This window comes from Pecten maximus, chromosome 4 (assembly GCF_902652985.1).
Source record: "Pecten maximus chromosome 4, xPecMax1.1, whole genome shotgun sequence".
Classification (NCBI taxonomy): domain Eukaryota; kingdom Metazoa; phylum Mollusca; class Bivalvia; order Pectinida; family Pectinidae; genus Pecten; species Pecten maximus.
In genome coordinates, this window is record NC_047018.1 from 50174529 (window position 1) to 50185492 (window position 10964).

Consider the following 10964-nt stretch of genomic DNA (forward strand, 5'->3'; position numbering starts at 1 on the left):
TACAGTGAACATTGCTTTAAACAAGGCGGCCCAACAAAGCTCCACTTACCAGAACTATGTAGCTCAACTCGCCGTGGATGGAAATACCACCGACGACTGGACAGTGACAACGTGTAGTCATACAAGTCCAGATGACACGGCGCCGTACTGGATTCTTGACTTTGGTGAAAGAGTCACTTTGATATCATTCAACATTACCTACAGAATACAAAGTAAGTAAATTATATCACATTGAAAAAAATCTACACTTGTATATTAAAAGAATAAACCAATAAAGGTGTGTCAGTTATAGTTAACATGTTGTATGTACAGGTGTGTCAGTTATAGTAAACATGTTATATGTACAGGTGTGACAGTTATAGTAAACATGTTATATGTACAGGTGTGACAGTTATAGTAAACATGTTATATGTACAGGTGTGTCAGTTATAGTAAACATGTTATATGTACAGGTGTGTCAGTTATATAAACATGTTATATGTACAGGTGTGACAGTTATAGTAAACATGTTATATGTACAGGTGTGTCAGTTATAGTAAACATGTTATATGTACAGGTGTGACAGTTATAGTAAACACGTTATATGTACAGGTGTGACAGTTATAGTAAACATGATATATATACAGGTGTGTCAGTTATAGTAAACATGTTATATGTACAGGTGTGACAGTTATAGTAAACATGTTATATGTACAGGTGTGACAGTTATAGTAAACATGTTATATGTACAGGTGTGACAGTTATAGTAAACATGTTATATGTACAGGTGTGACAGTTATAGTAAACATGTTATATGTACAGGTGTGACAGTTATAGTAAACATGTTATATGGACAGGTGTGTCAGTTATAATAAACATGTTATATGTACAGGTGTGTCGGTTATAGTAAATATGTTATATGTACAGGTGTGACAGTTATAGTAAACATGTTATATGTACAGGTGTGTCAGTTATAGTAAACATGTTATATGTACAGGTGTGTCAGGTATAATAAACATGTTATATGTACAGGTGTGTCAGTTATAGTAAACATGTTATATGTACAGGTGTGACAGGTACAGTAAACATGTTATATGTACAGGTGTGACAGTTATAATAAACATGTTATATGTACAGGTGTGACAGTTATAATAAACATGTTATATGTACAGGTGTGACAGGTACAGTAAACATGTTATATGTACAGGTGTGACAGGTACAGTAAACATGTTATATGTACAGGTGTGACAGTTATAATAAACATGTTATATGTACAGGTGTGACAGGTATAGTAAACATGTTATATGTACAGGTGTGTCAGTTATAATAAACATGTTATATGTACAGGTGTGTCAGGTATAATAAACATGTTATATGTACAGGTGTGACAGGTATAATAAACATGTTATATGTACAGGTGTGTCGGTTATAGTAAACACGTTATATGTACAGGTGTGTCGGTTATAGTAAACATGTTATTTGTACAGGTGTGACAGTTATAGTAAACATGTTATATGTGCAGGTGTGACAGTTATAATAAACATGTTATATGTACAGGTGTGACAGTTATAGTAAACATGTTATATGTACAGGTGTGACAGTTATAGTAAACATGTTATATATACAGGTGTGACAGTTATAGTAAACATGGTATATGTACAGGTGTGTCAGGTATAGTAAACATGTTATATGTACAGGTGTGTCAGTTATAGTAAACATGTTATATGTACAGGTGTGTCAGTTATAGTAAACATGTTATATGTACAGGTGTGTCAGTTATAGTAACATGCTATATGTACAGGTGTGGGAGGAAATACTTTCATTTCTGATCGGAGATTTAACCCCGTCCACCTTGGTGGAAGTGTTTTACCACTGAATCTGTCGCTTATTATTCATTTATTTTTATTACATAATTCATTTGATTTTCCTTAACTTTACGCATAAGGTATTATATGAACTAGTTCATGGCTAAAAGGACTATTACACGGTCACGTGCCAACTATACAACCTCTATTACGCTTTGGAATTTGGTCACGTGCGAACCTATGACATTTCGGAATTTAGTCCTACCATTTGAAGCCTCTAAGTCACCCCGATGTCAACACTGCCAGGCGACAGTAATAGCGACGGAAAATCGAGATTTCAGTGATTTTAAGTGTGTTTTAGTGATTATGTAATAAAACAAGTATACCATGGGTATTTGGCCTCGTGCAGTAGAACAGCGGTCCATTACCAGTACCGAGGGTCAAATATTTTGGACTATTTCACGGACACCTATGATATATATGTATAATTCATTGCGATTATCCTGTTGATTCTGTTTGAATGAGTTATGCTGCTTTCATTTGTGTAATTATTCTTCCGAAAACAAAGAAAATATTTAATCAATAGGAAATAGAGCGCAGGATTAATTAGATTTAAATCACTGCCTCCGCTAGAGATCGAACCCATGACCTCTGGCTTACTAGTCTTACGCTCAACCGATCGGTATATTGCGGCTAGTATTTACCATGGTTACAATTATCATAAGTTATATTGATAAGCATTACAAAGAATATATTTCACATATAGTTTTGATGCAATTAATATTTCACAATATTTTTGTTAATTTTTCGTGTAGATCCCGAACGTATGAGCGGGTTTAGACTCATCGTATCTAATTCGTCCACTGGAGTAGATGGATTTTTCACTGGTACACTTTGTCACTTCGAAACCCGCCTTAATCCACCCACTACACAGTCAATCAACTGTTTCGCCATTGGTCAGTACGTCATTTACGAAGATCCTACCGCCACCGAATTCGACGAAAACCCAATCATCGAACTTTGCGAGCTGGAAGCTTTTGGTATAATAGCAAGCATGCCTTTAATTAACATTATGGAATGCAATGAAAATATATGAAAAAAATAGTCATTGACGATCCAAGGCTTTACATTTTGCACAATTGTTTTTACTGTTAAGATTCTCCAGTGCATAGTCACCTGTTGGTGACGTCATAATCTGTGAGGGGACATAAATATGTATCTGGTACATTTATATTAGGTTTTAAAACGTTTTATAATTTCCGATTCTTTTGTTTCTCTTTGTATATATGTTTAAAAGCGCAACGCTACTTTTTATCGTACACGTAACATTTAGCAGGGCAAAAAATCACATTTACCGTAACGAAATACAGTTACATTTCCGCACACGGAGTACAGTCACATTTACCGAACGCGGAATACAGTTACATTTCCGCACATGGAATACAGTCATATTTACCGTACCCGAAATACGGTCACATTTACCGTACACGAAATACTGTCACATTTCCGTACACCGAATACAGTCACATTTCCGTACACGAAATACTGTCACATTTCCGTACACCGAATACAGTCATATCTACCGTACACTGAATACAGTCATATTTACCGTACACAGAATAAGGTCACATTTACCGTACACGAAATACTGTCACATTTCCGTACACCGAATACAGTCATATCTACCGTACACTGAATACAGTCATATTTACCGTACCCGAAATACGGTCACATTTACCGTACACGAAATACTGTCACATTTCCGTACACCGAATACAGTCACATTTCCGTACACGAAATACTGTCACATTTCCGTACACCGAATACAGTCATATCTACCGTACACTGAATACAGTCATATTTACCAGTCATATTTACCGTACACGAAATACTGTCACATTTCCGTACACCGAATACAGTCACATTTCCGTACACGGAATACAGTCACATTTACCGTACACAGAATACAGTCACATTTACCGTACACAGAATACAGTCATATTTACCAGTCATATTTCCCGTACACGAAATACAGTCACATTACCGTACACGGAATACAGTCACATTTCCGTACACCGAATACAGTCACATTACCGTACACGGAATACAGTCACATTACCGTACACAGAATACAGTCACATTTACCGTACACGGAATACAGTCACATTTACCGTACACCGAATACAGTCGCATTACCGTACACGGAATACAGTCACATTTCCGTACACCGAATACAGTCGCATTACCGTACACGGAATACAGTCACATTTCCGTACACCGAATACAGTCACATTACCGTACACCGAATACAGTCACATTACCGTACACAGAATACAGTCACATTTACCGTACACGGAATACAGTCACATTTACCGTACACAGAATACAGTCACATTTACCGTACACAGAATACAGTCATATTTACCGTACACGGAATACAGTCCTATTTACCGTACACAGAATACAGTCCTATTTACCGTACACAGAATACGGTCACATTTACCGTACACAGAATACAGTCATATTTACCGTACACAGAGTACGGTCACATTTACCGTACACACAATACAGTCACATATCCGTACACGGAATACAGTTATATCTACCGTACACGGAATACCGTCATATTTACCGTACACGGAATACCGTCATATTTACCGAGTACACAGAATACAGTAATATTTACCGTAAACGGAATACAGTCATATTTACCGTACACGAAACACAGTCACATTTCCGTAAACAAAATACAGTCATATTTACCGTACACGGAATACAGTCACATTTCCGTACACAGAATACAGTCATATTTACCGTACACAGAATACAGCCATATTTACCGTACACGGAATACAGTCATATTTACCGAACACGGAATACAGTCATATTTACCGAACACGAAATACAGTCAAATTTACCGTACACGGAATACAGTGATATTTACCGTACACGGAGTACAGTCATATTTACCGTACACGAAATACTGTCACATTTCCGTACACCGAATACAGTCACATTTCCGTACACGAAATACAGTCATATTTACCGTACACAGAATACAGTCATATTTACCGTACACGAAATACAGTCATATTTACCGTACACGAAATACAGTCACATTTCCGTACACCGAAAACAGTCATATTTACCGTACACGGAATACAGTCACATTTCTGTACACGGAATATAGTCATATTTACCGTACACGGAATACAGTCATATTTACCGTACACAAAATACGGTCATATTTACCGTACACAGAATACAGTCACATTTACCGTACACGGAATACAGTCATATTTACCGTACACGGAATACAGTCATATTTACCGTACACAGAATACAGTCATATTTACCAGTCATATTTCCCGTACACGGAATACAGTCATATTTCCCGTACACGAAATACAGTCATATTTACCTTACACGAAATACAGTCACATTTACCGTACACAGACATTCATATTACCGTACACAGAATACAGTCACATTTACCGTACACGGAATATAGTCATATTTACCGTACACGGAATACAGTCATATTTACCGTATACAGAATGCAGTCATATTTACCCTACACGGAATACAGTCATATTTACCGTACACAGAATGCAGTCATATTTACCGTACACGGAATACAGTCACATTTACCGTACACGGAATAGTCTATTTACCTAACGAATTGTATATTTACCGTACACGGAATACAGTATATTTACCTCACAGAATAAGTCATATTTACGTACACGAATACAGATATTTACCGTAAATAATGTCATATTTACGTACAAATCGGTCATATTACCGCCCACGATACAGTCAATTCCGCGCAGGAATACAGCATATCACCGTCACGAATATCATATCACCGTACATAAATACTTAAGTTGTACCCTAACGGAATAAAGTCACATTTACCGTCCTACGAAGGTTATTAGCCATACAATGGTTCACAGGATACAGTCATATTTACCTTACACAGAATACAGTCATATTTACCGTACACGGAATACAGTCATATTTACCGTACACAAAATACGGTCACATTTACCGTACACAGAATACAGTCACATTTACCGTACACGGAATACAGTCATATTTACCGTACACGGAATACAGTCCTATTTACCGTACACAGAATACAGTATTATTTACCAGTCATATTTCCCGTACACGGAATACAGTCATATTTACCGTACACGAAATACAGCCATATTTACCTATATACATATTTGGTAAAATAAGATTAAATCATGTACATGAGAATACATTTGAACTACATGTAGAGTAGATATGAAATGTCTTTTTAGATATACTTATGTGTATACTATTTAATTTTAATATTATAATTCGATCTTGTACATTACAACCGCCTCATCGACAGTGCACGAGCCGCCATGTATTAACAGCATACGCACCTGTTCACTGACATTATATATATACACCTTTTTGATACTTAAAGGTTGTCCTAATGGATATTACGGTCCGGATTGTAACGGTTCCTGTACGGAAGGATGCCAGGCCAATATTTGTTTTCCAAACAATGGGAGTTGTCCGTATGGCTGTAAGCCTTCGTGGTTAGGCGACAATTGTGACCAAAGACAAGGTAACATGTCTTCCTAATAACACTGTGTATAACAACTATTGTCTTTGATTTTAAGGTGTACTCGATTTAAAGCATTAGGAGAATTCTGAACGTTTGGTAAACCTCCACGAATTTGACTAAAATGAGCGGTCTCAATGAGAGATTCCGAAGGTATCAAAACTTAAAGAGACCTTAGAATGCGTGACAGTCCTTGTGTAATTGGACCTTCTCTAGTGTGTATAGCACATTTGCAGATTTTTCGGCATAGCCGTATAATTTTCTTTTGGCCCCGGATATGACGCGACAGGTGGCGTTTCTGGTCAAGATGAAGTATGTGATTGGTCAATGTAGCGGTAAATGCAAAATGCAGTTATTCAGTTAAAGACGAAACAAAGTTAAGATTGAATGCAAGCTGAATAAGTGGATGCATCTATTCAAACGACGTATTAAGAAAATCATATTCCTGATTCAAATGCAGTCTTATTAATACCAAAAATGATTCAAACTGATATAATTTTGTTATCCGTGCTGAAACGCATTTATTATTGTTTAAAATTCGGTAAAAATAACATCCCCGGTGTCATTATATCGACAAGAGGTGTCATATTTTCTTGATTTTAATCTAGCTATACACACGGGAGAAACTGTAACAAGTTCTCAGGTCCTGTGCCAACACTAGGCAACAATAAGCACGATTCGTTGTGATCTTTATTTTTCTAGACCCCTCAATACTTAGACACAGTAAAACCCGTCATTGAACTGAAGTATCGTCATTTCTCGTCCTGTATTGAAATATATTCGGCAAACTCTTGAAGGAAGGTTATTTTACATAGAGATTTCTTAGGTTTTTTTTGTTTTTTTTGGGGGGTTTTTTTGTTCAGTTTGGAATTTTACAAAAGGGAAATGATTTCATTTTGGTGATAATACCAAGTTATTTTGTAGGTGTATGCAGAGAAATGGAATGAGGGGTGAATGAGTACCGTATTATGATATACGGTTAAGTGTTTGGACAATTTAAGTCCGTCATTTAACGATGTCCGAATAGTTACGTTGTCCTGTTTTCTTGAAACGACGAGCCTTGTACAGTATTTAGAATGATAATTTGTGTTGACTTTACCTTATTTTGCACGCGTGGAACACGTTTACATACTGTCCGAATATGTGTTCAATAACCATACGTACATAACCATAGTCCATTGGGCAAAGCAATACCTTTCCTGTGGGAAGGGCTGTAAAGGAAAGAAATCAAGACCAAAAACCTGAGATCAGCCTTGTATTTAATTCGCGTTACCGTAACACGACGTTTTGGGATGATCATTGCGATAATGGGTGATGCTTTCATGACGGTATGTGTAGGTTAAATGCATTTATATATATAGAAATACAGTTGTAGTTATAAAAGTTCCAGTAAAGTCGAATTGAATTTAATATAAATGAATCTTTCAACTGTACCCTTGGTCATAACATAGCACGACATGTGTTCTAGAGTCAAGATAAAAGTTGGAATTATAACGATTATCATTATACTCATATAGGGGTTGATTGACGAAGATTAATGTCCTTGTTCCGGTTATAGCCGAGCCTAGGACACTCTCTCAGATAGGGGTCAGAGTTCAGAAGCTTAACTGACAGGGAACTGTGTTCATGTGACAACCCAGGCAAGCCAGGAAAACCACACTTGGTCTCGTTTGGAGACGTTAATCCCACTATTTAGCAGCCTTCATATATAAGGCAAAACATTCGTGACAGCGTTGGTGTGCAAACCTAATGATTTAAAAATACATTAATTTACTAATTTCATTGAAGATCAGACAAAGGGTACATATATAATATCAAAATCTGTACATTTGAAAATTAGATTTCTGTGTCTATCTGCGTTCAGAAAGCTGTGTTTCATTATATTCAATAACATTCCTAAGCATACGTAGAATAACGTTCACCTAACGTTTGAAAGCAAACGATTTCCTTAAAAGTATTGATTCATTTCTGCGTCTTACCAACTATCATGTAGTGAGGAAAATTCCAATAGTGAATTTTGCACTCTATGCGCATATATAACTCCGGACCTGTTCTTTTGGTTAATGTTTTATAATTCATTTTTGAGATTAACTGTAACAAATATGTAAATCAGACTTCACCCTAGCTTCCGGTTGTAAGTAGTCCTTTATAGGAATGGCACCAAAGGGAGGATGGTGGGCTAGATCAAACCCCCAGAAAAAATTTAAATGTTACTATGCCCAAATTTTAAATCATATTTAAATGAGCAATTTAAATATGTAAATGAGATATTATCTCCAATTTTCACTATTTGCTCATTCACTACATGTACGTTTAATAACAGATGATATAGGCGCATAGTTTACTTTTCCTAATTGAGAAAGTATCAGATTATTTTTTCTACAAGTTTCATGCAATTTGTGCCGAAATACACACACACATATTTGAAAAAAAGTTTTTCTCGTTGTGTATAATTGTTATAATGGAATGAGTTAAATTATAATTCTATGTTATATTGTGTTTCGGCATATTATCGAGATAACATATCTTATATAAGATAATACATGTTCAGGGTTAGGAGATCTAACAATGCTATATAGCTTACATTCAGCACGTATCTTCTGAATATAGCTGTTAGATTGCCTGTCATGTGTAAAAGAGCTTTCAGATACCCATTTTCCTCGTGGAATCAATTGAAATCTACTTTTACCTGACAGTGGCGTAGGAAGTCGTCAAAACGTTGGGGGAGGGGGGCAATTTTTTTTTTTAATCTTAAATTTTACGCACTAAACAAATCGTATGCCATCTCCGCAAAATTATCCAATAATTATCATTTCAACATCCCCATGATAATTTATGTAGTATGAAATAAGTTATTTACGCAAATACGCAAATCAGGATATATTAATTACAGTAAAACATGAATCACCAGGCCCGGATTCAAGATTTTCGAAAGGGGGGAGGGTCCAGTAACGTAGTGATAATGCGAGCGCCGTAGGCGCGAGTCGATTTTTGTTTTGTTTGTTTTTTGCGAGGGGTCTGGGGGCCGCCCAGCGGGTCCAGGGCAGCGCCCTGGTAGGGGTTTCAGGGGGGCTTAGCCCCCCCCCCCCCCCCCCCCCCCCGACGGAAAATGAATGTAGCAAATTTGCAATCATTCGGGATCAGGCGCGGATCCAGAATTTCCGAAAGGGGGGCTTCCAGTAATTTAGTGATAATGCGAGCGCCGTAGGCGCTAGGCGAATTTTTTCGTTTTCAAGGCTATAAAAAAAAAATTCCTCCTCCGAAAAAGGGGAAAATTTACCTAGAATAGGCATTCACTTTAAAAACTTATTATTTCTCAATAATTGACAGGTTTTGAACTTTTCGAATCTGGTAGAATGTGTATCTAAAGCGAACCCTATATGCTGCTAATTTGTCGACAAAGATGCCAGTGCCTTTTCATGTTATACGGTGTTTCTCATTCATACCTGTCGGTAATTAGTATCACTCTATTCACGTTAAAACCACGCATTCTTATACATGTTGTGCTTCTGTCTTGTTCTCATTATGAAATCAATCAACTTCACAAATTATCATCAACTTATAGAATCTATGTGGTGAAGTTAAGCAAAATTTCGTATTAAGATATAAATATTGACTTACCAGGCTAGTGCAGACGACCGACACACAGGTGTGAGGATTGATATACTAGTATAAAAGTCGGAATGTTCCGGATGTACAAGATTAAGTTTTTATCGTTGCCTTCAAGAAAACATGTTCAGATATTTATCGAAATGCATATAAAATTCATTAGTTTTTTTTACAGATATTTATCGAAATGAATATAAAAATTCATTAGTTTTTTTGTTGTTTTTTTGCCCAACTGTAAAAAGTGTGGGGAAGGGGGCACAGTGCCCCCGGCTTCCTACGCCACTGAAATGGTTTTACATGTACGTCTAACTGCAAAAAAAGCAAATACGAGTACTTGAGACATATTTAAAAAATATAATATGTTTAGTATAAGTACAAGTATAATATAGTGTAAGAATCGTACCTGCTGCCCCCATTGCATGATCGTAAGAGGCGACTAAATTTGGGATCTTATCTTTTCTCTTCTTTCTGAACAACTTTCTTCTTCCTAATGTCTCCCTTGACAATGCCTCACTTTTGGCCTTTACTTGAGCGTTCGCCGCTGTGAGGAAGGCTCTGGGTTCTGTCCCCTAGCCGAGACATACCAGAGTCTTTAAAAATGGTAGTTGCTGCTCCTGCTTAGCGCTCAGCATATCAGGAGTGGGAACGACTCGTTCGCCCGTTGTCAGTATAATGTGACTGGGTGGGGTGTGCTGCTGGGTGTCTTCGGCAGTAAGCTTCAGTGAGGTAGCACTGTAAATCGGCAAAAGTTCCGGCTTCTTTTAATTTAAGTTTCCTGTGTTTTTGTATCAAAGCTCATTTTAAACTTATAGAAACACTTTTAAGTCTATATTAAGTTTTTAAGTCTATATTAGTATATAATATCTGGCATCTTTTTTATTTGACAACTAATTTTGAAATTATTTGGATTTGTTTTCATTTTTCCCATATTTTGTGTAAACCGTTGGATATCAAAACTAAGTTTTGTG